This window comes from Sus scrofa, chromosome 1 (assembly GCF_000003025.6).
Source record: "Sus scrofa isolate TJ Tabasco breed Duroc chromosome 1, Sscrofa11.1, whole genome shotgun sequence".
Taxonomy (NCBI): Eukaryota; Metazoa; Chordata; class Mammalia; order Artiodactyla; family Suidae; genus Sus; species Sus scrofa.
In genome coordinates, this window is record NC_010443.5 from 207,536,304 (window position 1) to 207,556,493 (window position 20,190).

The following is a 20,190-nucleotide window of genomic DNA, read 5'->3' on the forward strand; positions in this document are numbered from 1 at the left end:
CAGAGTTTGGTACCTGGGCGTCCTGGAACCATTTCTTCCACGCACACGAAGACCACTGCTTTAGTGTTGGGGGAGACCTCGGATGTGTCCATTCGCTGATGAACTTGGAACTCATTTAGGTGCTTCCACAGGCCTGCTTTCCTGCCTTTTTTCCTTCTAGCACTTTGGGTTCTTTCACTGACCAAGTATGCTTCTAATTAGATGTTAGAGGTACAGATGAAGAGTTTGTGTGCCTCACCCTTAAATTACTCCTGAATCCATAGGAGGGGCTCTTGGTGTGTAAGACTGTGCACTGGAGTCACCAGCCAAGTAGCACCTCACACTGCCTGTGGTGGGGTGGTGGCCAAGGAAGGCTTGGAAGGGGAGTTTTGAGCTGGTTTGTTTTTTTTGTTTTGTTTTTTTGTTGTTGTTGTTGTTGCTATTTCTTGGGCCGCTCAAGCGGCATATGGATGTTCCCAGGCTAGGGGTTGAATCGGAGCTGTAGCCACCGGCCTACGCCAGAGCCACAGCAACGCGGGATCTGAGCCGCGTCTGCGACCTACACCACAGCTCAGGGCAACGCCGGATTGTTAACCCACTGAGCAAGGGCAGGGACCGAACCCGCAACCTCATGGTTCCTAGTCGGATTCGTTAACCACTGCGCCACACGGGAACTCCTGAGCTGGGTTTTAAGGGAGGGATAGGAATTCACTGGGTTCGTCGCTGAAGTACATGGGAGCACAGTTTCGTCTCAACAGCAAACACAGTAGCAACCTGAAAATCAACTACACGTCAATTAAGAAAAAAGTGGTTTGAAAGTTCAGCAGGTGCCTGGAATTCTCCTACTTTACAGACATTATCTTAACCTATTAGAACCCATAGACTAGAGGTTTTCTGAAGTAGATGTTGAGTGGAACTGTATTTTGATGTTTGCTTGCCTCAACTCTTTTTTGGACCCTTTTATTATTTATTATTTTTGTGCATGGTGTGAGGGTATGTTCCAGTTTCATTTATTTGCATGCAGCTGTCCAGTTTTAGCAGCACTACTTGCTGAAAAGACTGTCTTTTTCCCGTTTTATATGCTTGCCTCCTTTGTTGAAGCTTAATTGACCATAGGTGTTTGGGTTTATTTCTGGATTCTCTATTCTGTTCCATTGGTCTGTATGTCTGTTCTGGTACCAGTACCACACTGTCTTGATAACTTTGGTTTTGTAATAATTGCCTGAAGTCTGGAAGAGTTATGCCTCCTGCTTGGTTTTTGTTCCTCAGGATTGCTTAAAATTGAAGTATAGTTCATTTACAATGTTTTCATTTCTAGTCTATAGCAAAGTGATTCAGTTGAATATGTATGTATTCTTTTTCAGATTCTTTTCTATTGTAGATTATTACAAGATATTGAATATATTTCCATGTGTTATGCAATAAGACCTTGTTGCTTATCTGGTGTATATATAGCAGTTTGTATCTGCTAATCCAAAACTCCTTTCACCCACTTTCCCCTTTGGTAACCATAGGTTTGTTTCTCTGTGAGTCTTTTTTTTAAATAAATTCATTTGTATCATATTTTAGATTCCACATGTGATACTATGATATTTGCTTTTCTCTGACTTACTTCACTTAGTGTGATAATCTCTAGGTTTGTCCATGTTGCTCCAAATGGCATTATTTCATTTTTTTTTTATAGCTGAGTAATATTCATGTGTGTGTGTGTCTTTATCCATTTTATCCATTCATCTGTTGATGGACATTTAGATTGCTTCCATGTCTTGGCTACTATAAATAGTGCTGTGGTGAACATTGGGGAGCTTGTATCTTTTTGAATTATAATTTTGTTCAGATACATATCCAGGAGTGGGATTTCTGGATCACATGGTAACTCTAAATGAAGTTTTTAAAGGAATCTCCATATTGTTTTCTGCAGTGGCTACATTAATTTACATTCCCACCAACAGTGTAGGAGGTTTCCCTTTTTTCTATACCTCTCCAGCATTTGTAATCTGTAGACTTTTTGATGATGGCTGTTCTGACTAGAGTGAGGTGATACCTCATTGTAGTTTTGATTTGTATTTTTCTAACAATTAGTGATGTGGAATATCTTTTCATGTGCCTAATGGCCATCTGTATGTCTTTGAAGAAATGAGTATTTAGGTCCTCTGCCCATTTTTTGATTGGGTTAATTGGCTTTTTGGTATTGAGTTTTTTGAGCTGTTTGTACATTTTGGAAATTAAGTCCTTGTTGGTAGCATCATTTGCAAATATTTTCTCCCAGTTGGACCCTTTTATTAATGGCTTAATGGAGGCATTACTTTTCATGCTACCTGTCCATAATGAGGCATTTTATACTTCTTAGCACTGGCATACTTACATATCTCTGTTTTATCAGTTGTCATCTAGCCCACTGTTTGGGCAATTAACCACTCTCCCAGCATGTCCCTTAAATAATAGAATTTTTCAAGTTTGTGTCTTTTCCCTCCAGTAATAATACAGCCCGTTTTTGTTCCCCATGATCCCAACTCAGAGTCACAGCCAGGGTTATGTTGGTTGTTGCTTTTTTAGGACTTCTTGACACTTTGTCAAATGTTGTCTAAATAATGTGGAGCAAAGGAGTGTGATTTTTTTTTTAAAGCTCAGAACAAAAACTTCACGTGTCTTCCACGGCAGCCATGTGGTGTACATCAAGTGCCCAGTTTACAAACTCTAATATAGAACATATTTGAAAAGACTCCCAGCTAATCCACACTGAGAATATCTATGTGCTTTTGGGGGATTTTGGCATGGGCGTTTCTTTTCCGGAACAGGTGGTGAAGCTAAATTTGTTTGGTGTGCTTGACATACTTGGAGCCTGATATTAAAAGACTTCAGTGGCTGCAATAAACAGTTCTTCCCTTCTTTGTTTACAGGGAATTAGGACTTTCTCTGGGGTTTTAGATTTCTGCTTCTACCCACGGGCAGGCTGGAAACCATCCTTGGCCTCTATTCTTCCACAGCTGGGCTGATTTGGTTTGGAAGCCTCGGTGCTTGGCTGTGAGATGTGGCCCTTGTTCTGATGTTTGTGTCAAAACTGGATTTAGTGATTCCTTCAGGTTCACAGAAACAAAAAAGAAATTCATACCATTTCTTCACGATCCCCATGTTTACATGAAAGTGCTTCCTTCCAGGGTTTCAAGGTCACAAGGCGATGGGGGAGGGAATGAGGGCACAGGCAGAGGCACTGATACAGAAACATGAGAAGGGTGCCTGGTTGCTGGATTTGAACATCTTTCAGGTCTAAAAGCAGATGGTTGCATTTTTGTTTGTTTTGACTAAATCATATGACTGTCCCCAAATCTGCTTTTGATGGAAAGCAAGCCTTTCCTGTTGAGGAAGAGGGTGGCTTGCTTTGTCAGGGCCTCAGGGTGGGCCAGCCCTGAGTCTTTAAAGTTGTAGATTTTAGACCAATAGCTGTTCATCTTCTCATAGTAGCAGTATGTGAGTGCTGCTGGGAACTGGATGTTAGACACACTTTTGGTGAGCAGGAATGAGAGGTGCCACCACCAAAGCACCTTCATGCTGCCACATTGGACTTCAGCTGGGAAGTGTCACTGGCAAGGTGTTATCTCCATGGATTGTTTATGATGGGTGCTTTTATACAACAAACCTGAATCCAGCCCTTATCTGCAACTGTCAAAATTATATTTGTATAGTTAAGGTTGTTAGAAGGGCCCTCTGTCCTTCCAGCTGTTTTTTGGTATTTTCATTCTCAAGATCCAGAGGGCTGACCTTGGAATGTGAGGTGGTACAGGCTTGTGTAGGCCTCAGATTAGCTTGCATTTAACACCTTCTCTGGGTGCCAGTTTGACCTTTTTTTGGTCTTTTTAATGGCCACACCTATAGCATGTGGAAGTTCCCAGGCTAGGTGTTGAAGCAAAGCTGTAGCTGCCGGCCTAAACCACAGTGATAGCAATGCAAGATCTGAGCTGTATCTGTGACCTGCACCACAGCTTACAGCAAGACTGGATCCTTAATCCACTGAGCAAGGCCAGGGATCAAACCTGCATCCTCCCAGACACTCCATTGGGTTCTTAAACCACTGAGCCACAGTGGGAAATTCCAGCTTGACCTTTCTCTGGTATGCTTTTGCCTTTTGGTTTTTGTGTGCATGATTGTATAGTATATAAGAAATTGGGCATTAGGGAGCTCCCGTCATGGCTCAGTGGTTAACGAATCTGACTAGAAACCATGAGGTTGCGGATTCGATCCCTGGCCTTGCTCAGTGGGTTAAGGATCCGGCATTGCTGTGAGCTGTGGTGTAGGTCGCAGACAAGCTTGGATCCTGCTTTGCTGTGGCTGTGGTGTAGGCCGTTGGCTACAGCTCGGATTAGATCCCTAGCCTGGGAACCTCCATATGCTGTGGAAGCGGCCCTAGAAAAGGCAAAAAAAAAAAAAAAAAAGAAATTGGGCTTTAGATTGACCCAGATATGGATTCAAATATCAGGCTCTGTTTTTTGAGTTTTTTTCTTTTTTAAAAACTTTATCTTTTTAGAGCAGTTTTAGATTTACAACAAAATGCTCTATTGTTTTTTGAGAATGTGACCTGGATAATGAATTAGGACACACATATAGCTGATGTAGCAAAGGACAGAGTACAGCGGTTTCATTAGGTGAGAAGCTTCTATCTGTCATGCATAACAGAGTATATGCTTTAGAGTTGATGGGACCATTTCACGCTATCTGGTTTCTTGTTCTTCTGCCATCTTCCACATACAGCTTCTATCTTTGGTCCAAGATAGTTGCACCAGCTTCCACTACCAAATCTATCCTGGCTTGTAGGAGAGGAAGGCAAGAAGTGAGGGCATGTTCCTTTTAAGGGAACAACCTAGAAATCACTTTAACTCAGAGCCTGTTGCCGAGCATTTAATTGCATGGCTGTTATGTCTGTATTCACCCAAAATTCATATGTTGGGCCCGCTCATATCAGGGAGTGGGGACTTTGGGAGTTTATTTCAGATGATGTCATGAAGTTGGGGTCCTCATGATGGAATTAGTGCTCTTAGAAGAAGAGACCAGAGAGCTTGCTCTCTCTCTCCTCTATGAGGATATAAGACAGCAATCTGCAAGCCAGGGAGAGCCCTCTCACCAGGAACTGTATCAGTGAACACTTCAGTCCTGGACTTCTTAGTCTCCAGAACTGTGCGAAATAAATCTCTGTTGTTTAAGCCAATCAGTCCATGGTATTTTATTAAAACAACTGGAGCTAAGATAATGGGCACACATAGAAGCTGGGAAATGTTGTTTTTAGTCAGGTGGCTATGTGCCCAACTAGACTTGGATGTTTGTTACTAAAATAAGAGGATAATGGGTGTCTGGGAACAAATGTCTTCTTCCAAGGACAAATTATTTACATTTACTGTCTAACCTCCTTCATCTGGAAAGTGAGATTGATCTTAAAGATTTATGAGACTTAGGTGGTGATTATAAAGCTTTTAATGTGGTGTCTGGAACCTAATAACTATTCAGCTAACTACAAGTAAAAGAAAACATGTGGGTTTACTTGGATCCTTCCCATTTGTTAGGGTATAGGGTAGGTTTTATTACATTTTTTTTCTTTAGTTTTTATCTTAAAGCTTTATCCCCAGGAAAAGATTCACTGTATTACAGTGGCCAAGTGATGAGTTCACTTTTTGTATCAATTTAGAGCTTTATCAAGTGGCATAAAAAGATTTGAGGTGTTTGTAAAGGAGACCTTACATTTCCCCCCTTATTCCATCAGGAATTGCCTCATTTGCAGCTTTCATAAGATATGCCATAATTGGGAACTCTAGTTTCTGGGAAATGAGAAGAGAGGTTGATTGCTTATGAATCTCAGAGTCAGAGTATGGTTGCAAGAGTTTTTAAGAAAGAGGGAGCTTCTGGATCCCAGGGAAGGGCACCGTGTCCTTTGTCAATTTGTAATGGACACTAATATTCGGTGTCTGATAAAGCTGGGGTCTCATGCTTCTGAGTTGCTCTGATCTCTGGAGTGAAATAATTAGCTGAATCTGAGGGCTTGATGTGAAATCTATGCCTCTTGCCTAACATTTTCATCATTTCGGTTGATGATAAGTTGTCAGCTATGCTCACTACACAAGTTTTGCCTTTAACAATTAAAGATTTATTTTCATTGGACTATGACTCACAAGCCAGACTGTAATACCAGCACAGATTACCAACTCTTGCCTGGATCTGTGGTCTAAGGAAACAAGGGCCCACAGTGGGAGCACACAGGGTGGAGGCAGCTCCACAGACTTGTTCACATGGGAAGGAGCAGTGGAGGGTCAAGGAAGTTCTCCCTAATGCAAGGTATGGACTGACAGCCTCCAAGGCTGCTGTGCAACTTGTAGCTAATTCTGATCTTGCTCTATTGAATTGTGTTCCAAGCTGTGTGATTGTGAAGTAATTTAGTAAGTTGTGTTGGCCATTCTTTAAAAATTGGCATAGACTAGAAACACTAGAATGCATCACAGGTTAATAAGAGAAGCATGTAATATTTATTTTAACTCTGTGTGTGTGTGTGCGCGCACGCGCCTGCACATGCTCAAGCATGATGTAAATGTTTTTCTCACTGACCCATGAGCAGAAAAAGTTTGAAAAGTATTGCTCTAGCATAAGCTGTGCCAGTGTTATCACTGTAGAGCTGGTTTTCTGTGGTTTAATTTTTCTCTGATCCAGTCAGACTGTATTGATGGGGAGGTAGGCAGTTCTGGGTTTTGTAATCTCTGTCTCCCTCATTCACGAGATGGGCTGAAATCATCCTAAAGGCTAAATAGCACAATTGGTTCCATTCCACAAACCATTGTTGACCAGGAACTGCGTACATACAGTGTGCTAGGTGGTGTGGGAAGGACATAAAACCCTTTGCTGCCCCCCAGAGGCTCATAAACTTGTAATGATGAGAACAGATAAAGGCATACACAGATAATTCAACCACGAGACTGACCATAATACTCAATGTCATTAACTTGGATACAAACATCATGGATTATCTTTTGAAATTTAATTTAGATAATTATACTTTTTTTGCTGAGCATCAATTATGTTCTATTAATATTCTTTTGATTTTAGAAGTTTTGAAATTCATTGTAGGCAAAGTTTGCTAAGGTGGAGACTTGGGCAGTGGCAATGGGAATGTAAGTTGGTATCATCTTTTTGGAAAGCAATTGATGGGAAATAATTGGCTTAAAAATACAGTCTTTGCAGGAATTCCACTTCTAGGTATCCTTTAAAAAATGAGATTTGGACAGAGGTTAATGTGCAAAGATATTATTGCAGCTCCATTTCTCTAGAGTAAAAAATTAAAAACTAAAGATTTACAGGAGGAATCTGTGTAAGGGGTATTATCTATTGTTAAAAGTCACATCCTCAAGAAATAGGTCAATACACCGGAAAGTGTTGACATGAATTATTAAATGAAAAAAGCAGGGTCAAATACTTAATATACAGTATTATCACAATTCTAAAAAAAACTATTTGTGTAAAGGGGGAAAAAAAAACCTTAAAGGAAATTCATCAATATGTTAAGTGTTGAAGTCTCTCAACTGTGGCATTTGGTTCATTTTTTGTTCTCTTTCTCAAAAGTTTTCATGTATTTTATATAATATGAGATTTTTGCTTTATAATCATACATCAAAATGCCATTTGATAAAAACTATAGAAATTACATTAATTCTCACATGCCAAATTGAATATGTTATTTTGAGAAGAGACTTTTTTGGACTATAATGACATCTTTTTGGATTTAGTGGGCAGTCCTAATATTTGCCTCCTTCCTTCACTTTGCCAGTAGGAGAATGTTTGCTATGGCAACAGAAATGATTAGGGCAGTCACTTATTTCCTTTCCTAAATTTAACGTTTAAGAAGAATAGAATGTGAAATGTCTTCCAAGTAGTTGGCCCCATCTACATACCCATTTAGATTTCCTGGAGTCCATTCCGACTTAGTCTCCTAGATCAGGACTAACTCGAAGACCTTCACATTCTGTCATAGGACAGAGATGAGCACTTGGACTTGATTATGGACGCATTTGATTCATCTGGGTTATCTATAGTTGCCCTCTTCTCTGGGCATTATTTGTTTATTCAATTTATTGTATAGTTCATTTAATGTTGTGTTAATTTCTGCTCTACAGAGAGAGAGAGTGATGGGGAGGTAGGCTTTTCTTTTTCATTATGGTTTATCTCAGGATATCGAATATAGTTCCCTGTGCTATACAGTAGGACCGTGTTTATCCATTCTTTATCTCATAGTTTGCATCTCCTAATCTACCCTGGGCAACTTTGACCCAAGAGGGACTATACTGCTTTTGAAAGAAGATTTTGTATTGTAATTTTTATCTTGGGAGGGTAAATTCTTTAAAGATAGGAAGTAACACCTGCCAAGTTATTAGCAATTACTGAGCGATTCTTCAGTGTTTCCCCTTAACAGTCCAATGTAATTTCCTTGGATTTTCTCATTTAACTCTAACAATAACCCGTCATGTAGTTCCTCTTACTGTCCCTGTTTCATCTGCAAGGCATCTGATGTCTCAAGAGGTTAGGTAATTTGTCTAGAGTTATATCAATACTAGGTGACAGAACTGAGGCCAGAGTTCATGTTCTTAGACTTGATGCCACTCAGCATTCTTTTGTGTTCCCTTTTCTGCACTCTTGAGATACACCACGACACTGGTGTAGGGGTTAGGTCATTTTAAAACATTCTAATGTCAGAAGAGACATTCTGTCATGACTATTATTATAATGGCAAAATTATTCTGGACTGATTAGGGATGCCAGCTGCCTTCAGGTTCATTCTATTAAAATTAGCTTTGCATATTTCTGCCCATCTACTTGGTGAGACTCATGTTTTAATCTCCTTGCTAATCTAGAAAAAAAAAAGTAGGCATTTTATTGCCAGTAAAAATTCTTCTAGGTTTAGTCAAAGCAAGTTGTAATTTCTAGTGCTCCTTGGCTCATTAGTTCTTCCAGATGGTGCCTGTAAACATGGCAGGAACTGCAAATTGTGTGAAGGCCGAAATGTAAATCAAGAAATAAGTATTCATTATAGTTTGTATGACAAATGGAAAGCCTATAAAGCGAAACAGTGCATTGCTCAATCAATTTCATCCCATTACTTTTGGGATCCCCCAGAGACTATTTTCGGAAATGGACTTCCCCGATTTGGTCAAGGTCAGTTGTTGTTACAGTGTTTAGAAGAGTTCTCAGTCTAGCACAGATGTTTGGGGGCATCATAACTCTGTCTTTCTGCTCTTGATCATCTGGAGGCTGATTTTAGTTCTTATTGAAGAACTAAAGGGAGAGAGAAAAATGTTACCTTAAAAATTTGAGGGTTTTTTGAGAAGGAATAGGAGACTGGTTGCAAGAGTTCTCATGCCCACTGTTGTGGATGTGATGTGCCTTGTCCAGATTTCTCCCTCTCTAGGACAGAGGGACTCATTCCACTATCCTGCTGGGACTGTTGATGGCAGGTAACTCTCACCTGAGGCCCATGACCCTGAAGAGATCTTCATGGCCCAAGGTACATGTCTTCTGAGCAGTCCCCATCTATTCGCTAGTTAGTGTGGAAACATAAGGGTCCAGGATCCTCTTCGCACCCTCCATCCCCCTTCTCAACTCAGGACAACTATTAATGGCCACCCCAGCACCTGAGATACTCACAGGGTTGGCTGAGGCCATTGTTGTAACCAAACTGCAGTTCTCTGTTCTGGAAATTTTAAATAATAATTTAGCATCCAACATAGGAAGCAATACCATGAGGAATTCCCCAGTGGCTCAGTGGATTAAGGATTTGGCATTGTCACTGCTATGGCTTGGGTAGCTCCTGTGGTGCAGGTTTGATCCCTGACCCCAGAACTTCTGCATACTGTGGGCTTTCCCCTCCCCCTAGTAAAAATACCATTAAAAAAGGAAGCAACACCATGAAGTGGTAGAAAGGGCACCAGACCAAGAATCAGGAAACCTGGGGTCCAGTGCAAGCTTTGCCACCGTTAAGTTTTAAGATCTCGGATAAGTGGTTTTTCTTGTAGGTTCCTTATTTTTCTTATCTTTCACATGTAAATCCTGGCCTGGATCAGCAAATCTTACCCAGGGATCTCCCTAAGGTGGTGTCTCTTGACTCTGAAACTCTGAAATTGGATGTGCTGTCTCTGTACTTTTGTAGCAAGAGGATCAGAGTTTTTCGTTTTTGTGGCTGAGAGTCGTTTTTGTTTGTAATACATCTATACATTGTGAAAACATTTTCACTTGGTGAGGGATTACATGTCACATCCAAAAGTTGGCCGATACTATCTTACTGAATGGTGAAGGATGTGTGGGACAGAACAGATGAGAATAATAACTTTCCTTGGATTTTCCTGCATGAATCACGTTGATGACCAGGGTCTATGATGGAGATGTCTTATTTTAGGTGGAAGAAAATGGTTGCTGCCATGTTGCAATATTTTGTTATTCCTGTCAGCCTCAGGGTGACGTCTTCGCTTTTCTTGAATGACAGAGTAAGCCAACTGAGTGTCCAGGAACTTGTTATATAAAACTGGACATTTGGTCCTCTAGAACCCAATTCTGATGTTACTGCTTTGGTGCATGATCTTAGATCTCTTGGGGTCTCTCTGTGTCACTGTATTAGGCTCTTTAGTTGTGTCAGTCATGCATCATTGCTTGTGTTTCACTGAAACAGACTTCTCTGAATACCTCAAAAATTTAAATATCCTATTCCCACATCCATCTGGGCTGTTTATTTTTCTAAGCTTTGATACTACTGTCCATTAATTTTCCGTTAGTAAATTCATCTAAGGACAGGTATGAATAGTCTTTTCCTTCATATTGTTGAAATGAGATCTAAAGAATATCTAGGAACACATAATTTATTTTTACTGAGCTTGATCCTTTGATCCTTTGGTATTACTTTACAGTGTAAGTTAATAAAGTTATTTCAAAAAATATTCATTAATATAATTTTTTTCTCTAAATTATGAAATCATTTTTTAATAATTTTTATTTTTTCCATTATAGCTGGTTTACAGTGTTCTGTCAATTTTCTACTGTACAGCATTGTGACCCAGTTACACATACATGTATACATTCTTTTTTCTCACATTATCATGCTCCATCATAAGTGACTAGATGTAGCTCTGAGTGCTATACAGCAGGATCTCATTGCTTATCCCTTCCAAAGGCAATAGTTTTCATCTATTAACCCCAAATTCCCAGTCCATCCCACTCTCTCCCCCTCCCCCTCGGCAACCACAAGTCTGTTCTCCATGTCCATGATATGAAATCATTTTTAATGTCTTCTCAGAAGCTGTGGTGAGATGATTGCTGGCAGATTTTAAAAAAAGTTTCTTCTTGAAAAATTCATTAGCTGAATTCCCATTACACTGGCTTTTTTTTTTTTTTTTCCAGCATGCCTCAAAATACATCAAAGCAATACTTGAATAAAAAGTGACTGGAAAACTGCCTGCAGAACCAAAGACACCAACAAAAGTATCTACTAGAACTTTTATACTTACTCTGATTACCTGTGGCTATGAGGGATGTTCTTTATATGTATGGGCTCATTAAATCCTCACAACTTCTTCATGAGGTGTTATCCTTATTTTATATACAGTAAGCATTAAATGAACATTTGATTCAGTCCATCACATCTTGTTTCCTTTACCATTAATCAACCTCCAAACATCATGCTGAGGCAATTCTTTCTCTTTCTGTGTCCATCTGTCCATCTGAATTGGTATATTATTCTCTACCTTGCAACTGGCTTGTTTTTTGTAAAATACAACCATGCTCTTGTAATAGGTTTTTTTGTTTGTTTGCAAGTGAGTGAAACCAGTTCAGTGTCTGTTAAGCAAATCACAGCATTTATTGGCCCACATCCTTGGGAATTTCAAGAGATGGGTCTGATTAAAGGCTCAGCTTGATTTAGGGCTTCAAAAATACCCACTGCTGTGTATGTAGGTCACTGGCAGCCCAGGATTCAAACTCTCCCCACTGCACAAAACAGCAAAAGCAAAACATTTTCCCACATAATTTCAGCAGAATGGTCCCAAAGAGGTTCACAGATTTAAACATGAACTAGTCCCTGAAGCTCTTGCCATGTGGATCTTTCTTGGGGGCAGGCTGGGCTTGGAGGACAGAGGCAATTCCATACAAACCTCATGAATAGGTCCTGTTATCAGCTGAAGGAGAGAAAGGAGCCATGGAAGGTGAACATAATGGATGTACATGACATCCCAGTTGAAAGTCTTACCACTACGCCCAGCTACCTTTGGATAATTGCCAAACTCCTTAGCATGTTATATATGCTTTGTGTGCCTGTACAGTTTTATTTCTGCCTCTTTTTCTTTGATTGACAACTTATCAAAGGCTTAATTTAAGCAGCGCATCACCACTTTCTTGGAGTCTGTCAAACTAGGCTAGGGATTCCTCGTCTGAGATTCCAGAGCATCCTTCAGGATGCTCCCCTAGCTGGGAACACTTTTTTTTTTTTTTTGTAATTAGTGTTTATCAACTAATCCTCTGCTCAGAAGCTTAAAATATACCCATGCCCTAGCTCTACCCTAGCTCAAGTCTATCAGAGTCTTCAGATGGAAAATGGGAGGACTCTCTCTCTCTCTGTCCATCCATCTGTCTTTCCATCCTACCTACTACCTATCAGGTATCTGTCTATCTATCTCATTTTTTTTCTTAAGCTCCCCAAGTGATTCTAAGTTACAGCTAGGATCCTGGACTCGTCCCCCTCCTTCTTCCTGTTTCTAGCTTTTGCATTGAGAGATAGCAAAGCCAGAGTTTAGTTTAAAAAAATAAATAAATACAAACTATTGTCTGTTATTCTAATTGCCCTTAGATGCTTGGAAGCTACCTCAGTGACACTGAGAATATCTGAGTCATTAAAAAATGAGTTACTGTGTCTATTGCTTCCTTCTGCTAGTTCAGCCCAGTCTCTCCTTATACGATGCCCCCAGCCCTGGAGCTGTGCCTTTGGGCCCCTTATGATTGTGTCTCATCAGCACGGCCAGTCAGGGCTACAGTGAACAGAGTCATTTAAGGCGCTTTCTGTAATGTTTCAAACTGTTGTGTTGTTGACATTCGGTGCATGTGTTTGTCATTGACACACAGGCTCCCATTCCAGCTGGAAAGCTTTGCCTTTCATGTCGAAGCTGTTTAAAGGAAACGTTCCTACTTATCTCAAAGCCAGAGAGAATGGAGGGGAGGGAGGAGTTTGTTTGCCCACATCTTAATCGCACTGCATTGTGGGGATGCCAACAGGACTGTTTTCATTTGCTCCCCACAAAGGGAGACTTCTGCTGCTCTTCCGGAGTTTCTGATGGAAGAGTGTTTGTCTTTAATGTCAGGAGGCGAGATAGTGCAGCTGTGTTTATGGTGGGAGTTACCTGTAATTTATGTTCTAACTTAAACATTTGGGAAGATTAGCTGTTTCCTTTAATTTAAAGACCTGAATTCCTTCTTTCTTTTCTTCTTTTTTTTTTTTTAAGCTCAACTCCTACAAATATTTTAAGTACCAGGAAGGCAGTTGGAAAATCAGGACTTTGGGTGTCTGGTACAGAGTTGGAACTTTTGAAATGACAACATTCTAGAATATGAACATATATTTAATTTTAATCAGGAAAAGCAAATGAGGAAAAATTCCTATAGGTGTTTCTTTTTCTTTTTAGGGCTACATCCATGGCATATGGAGGTTCCCAGGCTAGGGGTTGAATCAGAGTGGTAGCCACCAGCCTATGCCACAGCCACAGCAATGCAGGATCTGAGCCACATATGCAACTTACACCACAGCTCACGGCAGTGCCAGATCCTTAACTCACTGAGTGAGGTCAGGGATGCAACCTGCGTCCTCACTGATGCTAGTCAGATTCGTTAACCACTGAGCCATTACTGGAACTCCATCTAGCTGGCTTTTTATTTTTTTTTTTATTTTTATTTATTTTTTTTATTTTCCCACTGTACAGCAAGGGGGTCAGGTCATCCTTAGATGTATACATTGCAGTTACAGTTTTTTTTCCCCCACCCTTTCTTCTGTTGCGACATGAGTATCTAGACATAGTTCTCAATGATATTCAGCAGGATCTCCTTATAAATCTATTCTAGGTTGTGTCTGATAAGCCCAATAGCTGGCTTTTTAAATGAAGACAGGACATTGCTTAGGGGATTTGTGAGACTCAAGCTGATCATATCATGTGCCTCCTTCTCACTTACTACTCAGCTCCCTTACTTTTTTTTAATAGTTCATAACATGCTAAATTTTATTATCTTGGAAAACTGTCTTCCAAGGACATTGGAGAAAATAAGCCAGGTCAATACTGCTCAGGTTTGGGGACTGGGAAGAGGAGTGCAGGGGGCAGTAATTGTGGACTGATAGAATCTAATGGAACCTTAAGTGTTTGTTTTCTAAGCACCAAGAGATGGATTCCTCCCCTTGCCTGACCCAGTGAAATATATTTGTTCTCATCTAGAACCTTCAGAAGAAAAACCTATTTGCCCCTCCCCCACCTTTGCTCACCTTTACCTTAGGACCTGTTCTCTAAAAAACTAAACTTCCATTGAAAATTTCACCAGAATCTCCAAAGAAAATTAAAATGTAGCATCACTTATTTATCAATTCAGCAAATGCTTATTAAATGCCCAGTATATGTAGGCATTATGTAGCAAATGAAAAGATGAAATTGAATGCTGCATTTATACAAATGCATTTGATAAATTATGAGGAGTTCCCTGGTGGCCCAGTGGCTAAAGATCTGGCATTGTCATTGCTGTGGCTGAGATCACTGCTGTGGCATGGGTTTGATCCATGGCCAGGAAACTTCTGCATGCCATAGGCATGGATAAAAAACAAAATAAGGCCAAAAAAGTAACCTATATTTTAAAAAAATTATAAAAATAAGACAATTGCTTAATAAATCAGTGGATAGAATTACTACTGGTCACAGACATCAAAAAAGACATAAAGTACTTGGATGTGATCTAGATTTAGTTTGTGGTGTTTTCTTGGTCTATGAATCTCGGGACCGCTTGACAAAAGTCAAAGAGGTTAAACTGGCTAGACTCAGTTTTGTAAGCCTACACTGTCTCATAGTGATACCATTTTCTTTACTAACATTTTCTAAATTCTAAGTGGTAGTCAATTCTAGGATTTTCCTGGCAATTGAACGTCAATTTAACTGGTATGTACTTTTCAAAATCTCTGTCTAAACATTGTTTTGATCATTTGTGTTTCTCTAACTTTCCTCTATAGGCTGCACCATCTACAGGGATTGGAGGATTAATACTACAATTTTGTAAACAAGCCATCAACATTATGGAGGCTTACAGTTCTGCAAGAGCCTAGTCAAAGTCAATTTGACTGTTGGGTTCTGAGCTTGAACGGAAGTGTACCTCATCCATATCCTCCCCACAAAAGACTTTCAGAATTGGTGGACAAGTTCCCCTTGGCTACTTAGAAAACATCCACCAAAATGCCTTCCTAGGTTTTATAAGTCCACTTTGAATTTGTTCCCGGGTTATTAAACCTCTTTGTACTGCTAAACACTTTTTTGATAAGCCTAACATTATTTTAAAATAAAGTTAAATAATAATATAATTTATTAAACTAATTATTGATTGTTAGACCCTTAGATTGTTTCTAAATTTTCTTTTTTTGAATAACTTTGTAGTTAATATCTTGGCCAAAAATTTTTGTGTCCTATCTATTTCCTTATAGTACATTCCTAGAAGTGCAAATGTTGGGTGAAAGGGTATGCATATTTTTCTCTCTTTTTTTCCCTTCTGGTTTTGAGATGATTGACATATAGCATTCTGTAAGTTTAACGTGTACAGCATCATGATTTGACTTATTTATATCCTGGAATGATTATCACAGCAAGATTAATCAACATCATCACTTCATATAGATACAAAATTAAATAAAAACAATTTTTCTTGTCATGACCACTCTTAATTTTCATATATAACATAACGTACATGTTACTTATATGTATCATGTTATACATTATCTTCCTAGCACTTACCTTATAACTGAGAGTTTGTACCTTTTGACAACCCCACCTTCATCCAGGTTCTCCTCCCTCAACTCTCTGCTTCTGGGAACCACAGATAGATCTCTTTTTCTGCAGTTTGCTTGTTTTTGTAATATATTTGACCTACAACACTGTCTTAGTTTCTGTTGTACAACATAGTAATTTGATGTTTCTATACATTTCAAAATGATTACCATATATGTCTAGTTATGACATGTCACCATACAAAGGTACTATGTATGTTCCCTACACTGTACATACTATGACCCATTTATTTTATAACTGGAAGTTTGTACCTCTTAATCTCCCTCACTTATTTCTTTTCTCCCCTCAACCACTTCTCCTCTGGCAACTGCAAAAGCAAAATGTGCTTGTATCAAGTATTTTTTTTTTTTTTTTCTTCTTAGGGCTGCACCTGAGGCATATGGAAGTTCCCAGGCTAGGGGTTGAATCAGACCTGCAGTGGCTGGCCTATGCCCACAGCCACAGCAACGCTGGATCTGAGCTGCATCTGCAACCTATATTGCAGCTCACAGGAATGCTGGATCCTTTAACCCATTGAGCCAGGGACTGAACCTGCATCCTCATGGATACTAGTCGTGTTCATTACCACTGAGGCGCAACGGGAACTCCTGTATCAAGGCTTTAATGTGGTACCAAATGTTGTACTTACTTGAGATTCTTTTCTCATTTGGCAACTCTGTTTGTTTAATTTGTTAACAGAGTGTGAAACTTTTGTTTTATTAAAAAAATAAATGTTCTCTCGCCAAGAATTGGAAGCATAGCAATATATGAGTTGCAGCATCTAATTAACATCCAAAATTGGTATCTCCACTGGTAATCAATCTTTATCCTTAGGTTTAGCTCAAGTGCTCCAACTCCTTCAGATCAGAAGGTGAATTTCTATTTATTTATTTATTTTAGGGCTGCACCCAAGGCATATGGAAGTTCCCAGGCTAGGGGTGGAATCAGAGCCACAGATGCCGGCCTGCACCAAGCCATAGCAATGTGGGATCGGAGCCACATCTGTGATCTACATTACAGCTCCTTAACCCAGTGATGGAGACCAGGGATCAAACCTGCATCCCCAAGGACACCAGTCGGATTTCCAAGCCCTCCTTTTTCTTTCCAAGCTCTCCTTTTTCTCACCTGTGGTTTTCTGAGAAGTCGAGTTAAGTCCTGTTCTTTCATTTCCCACCAGTCCTGTTCATGCAAGGATGCCTCTGGTGGCTTGGGTTTCTTGAGTGTCCCCAACCCTGTTCTCAGACAAGTCTGTGTCATTGCTCTCACCTTCAGTTACTTTGTCCAGAAACATGTCCTCCAACCCCAGCCCTTCTTATCCACTTGGAAAGTTCCTCCTCATTTTTAGGACTTCAACTAAAGGCTCACCTGTCCGCATGATGCAAGGTGGGCTGATTGCCAAGTGTGCATGAAGCCTTAGATAAGATAAGTTTGTAGTGCCAAGTGAAGAGAAGTGTGACATACAGCTCCCAATTTATGTAGCCAATTTCTTTACTTCTGCCCCTTCTATCACACTATAGTTAGAGTTTATTTTTTTCCTCTGAGAAGTTGGGGGACATGAGCTCTGAGGACTCTTACTGCCACCCCCTTCTGTTTGAAGCCTTCTCTTGCTTCCTGGGCAGGTTCCCAGTCTCTCCTGGACTTACATAGCAGTGTGCACGTGTCTCTCTCAAAATATTCTCTTGTTGTCCTGACAGTTCTCCCTCTACACTTTATTTGCTTACTCTCCTGCAAGCTCTGCAGAGCTTTCTCCAGGTCTTATTCATGTTTATATTTTTTTCTTGGTGCCTAATATATAGAATGTGCTTGATATATGTAAGTTTAGCACTATTAGTCCTCTCTTTGTAGAAATTCTATTTGTAGCCTGCTGCAATTGAGAAATCTGAATTTTACTTTACTTGCATACATTTTATTTTATATGCAACAGTTTCCTTTTCTTTTTTCTTTTTTTGGTCTTTTTAGGGCTGCACTCACAGCATATGGAAGTTCCCAGGGGAGGGGTTGAATTAGAGCTGCAGCTGCCAAGCTACAGCCACAGCAATACCATATCTGAGCCACATCTGAAGCTTATGGCAATGCCAGATCCTTAACCAACTGAGCAAGGCCAGGGATTGAATCTGCATCCTCTTGGATACTAGTTGGGTTTGCTAATGCTGAGCCACAATGGGAACTCCTGTATGCAATAGTTTCTTAATCACACAATACATGTATATTATGAAAAAAGTAGAAAATACTGATAAATAAAAAGATAAGGGAAAGTGTTCTATAGTTGCACATCCTAGAAATGAGCACTGTTAATGTTTGGGCACATATTCTTTCAGAATTTGAAGAAGATGATGGTGAATATTTATTGAGTCCTCACTGTGTGCCAAGCATTGTGCTAAACCTTGACATGGATCTTGCTTAATCCACACATTAACTCTGTGTGAGAGAGATGAATTCTTACTTTCCCCATCTCCGCTTGGAAGACACTGAGGCTTAGGAAGGTTAAATAACTTGCTCATGATCACGTGGCTGACAAGTGGCTTAGCCTGGATTTGAACCCACATGCTGTGAACCCAAGCACACATGAATCAGAAGAGTATGTGATCAAAGGGCATATCTCCAGAGCCAAACTACTTCGGCTTAAATCCCAGTTCCTTCATTAATAAGCTGTGTGACATTAGGCAGCTAATTAATCTCTTTGTGCCTCAGTCCCCATCCTCTCCTCTTTAAAATGGGGTTAATGATGATGCTAACCCTGAATTCTGTGCAGAGTTGTCATGAAGATAGAATGAAATAATTTATGTGAAGTAGTTAGAACAGTGCTCACCTACAGTAAAGGCTGAGTTGTTAGCTCTTCTATCACTATGTGTATTACATAAAAATCTTCATGCTGTGATCTTTATAAATTTTTTACTTTGATGTGAGCATCTTTTTAGTTAATAAATGTACTTTTACTGCATCATTTATAGGACTATACATCATTCCACTCTTTGAAAATACCATAATTTATGTAACCAGTTTCCTGTTTCTCTAGGATATTAGCTTCATGAAATGGGGACTGTTCCAAGGACTGTGGTTTTCCTATGCCTAGAACAAGGCTAGCACAAGGTAGATTCTCAGTAAATATTTATAGAATGACTGACTGAATGGATATTATTAAAGTTATTTTCAATTTTTCACTGTTAATCATATATTAAGGAATTCCTTTATTTCTAGGTGGTTTTGGAGTTTTAAAATTTCCCTATGCAGTAATATATAACCTTCTAATCATTGCTTAAGAACCAAAATGTAATTCTTACACTGATGTAAAAACATGTTGAGTCTAAGAATACCTATTTGGTCCAAGAGAAAAAATACTGCCACTGAAGTAAAGGTGCATGGTTATGTTTAAAGTAATAACTTTAAAAATCTCTTTCATGAAATTGTTTTCAAAGCGTGTTGTACTATGTGGGTAAATTTTAACCAAAATTGCCCAGATTAACTCCAACTAAGTACAGTGACATGCATAATGCTTTGATTACACATATGAAATTCATTTAGTCAAAAGAGACTCTGAATAGGAAAAAATGCAACTTTGTGTGAAAAAAAAATCCCCATTACTCTAATGATAGAGTAGTTCCTCAAGATCTAATCACATGCACATTTAGAAGAAAGCCTTTTAGATTCTCTGTAACAGCAACATCTGGTGACTTTCTGACTAGTACTAAAATCCACTCTGCCTTCAAAATTCCATTTCGTGTTAGCCGAATCTGTGAAGTTGCCTGCACAGAGTTGAGAAACTTGGAATATTTTCAACTGAACTTGAAAAATGAGCTACTCTTCTTCAGTCCCTTGACCTAGGGTGGAAGATAGTGATGACTAGAGAGGCAAGATGAATAAGGCGAGGGGCCACTTCATGTATTGTTCTGATGCAGTAAACACCTCAGAGAATTTCTTTAAGGAGGTGATGAGACTGGTGGGTAGAACTTATGGACCAGAAGGAACATAGATAGACGATGACTAGCTTAAAGAGCAGCTGTAGCAAAGGATTGCTCCAGAAAGGGAGGAAATCTAGAGCCAGCCAAGGATATCCCTATTTTTTTTTTCTGTTGAGATTGTGTCACAGTTATATTATGCTTGTAGATAGATTTTTATTAAATTTTATTTTTTGGCCTTCAGCTGAAGT

At 39.5% G+C, this 20,190-nt stretch overlaps 1 protein-coding gene across 1 annotated transcript in view; it reads left to right on the plus strand.

Annotated features, from left to right (window-relative positions):
* The window catches only part of FREM1 (FRAS1 related extracellular matrix 1), a 268,715-nt gene that overhangs the window by 493 nt on the left and 248,032 nt on the right, over positions 1-20,190 (plus strand). The gene's annotated exons all lie outside the window — the stretch shown is intronic.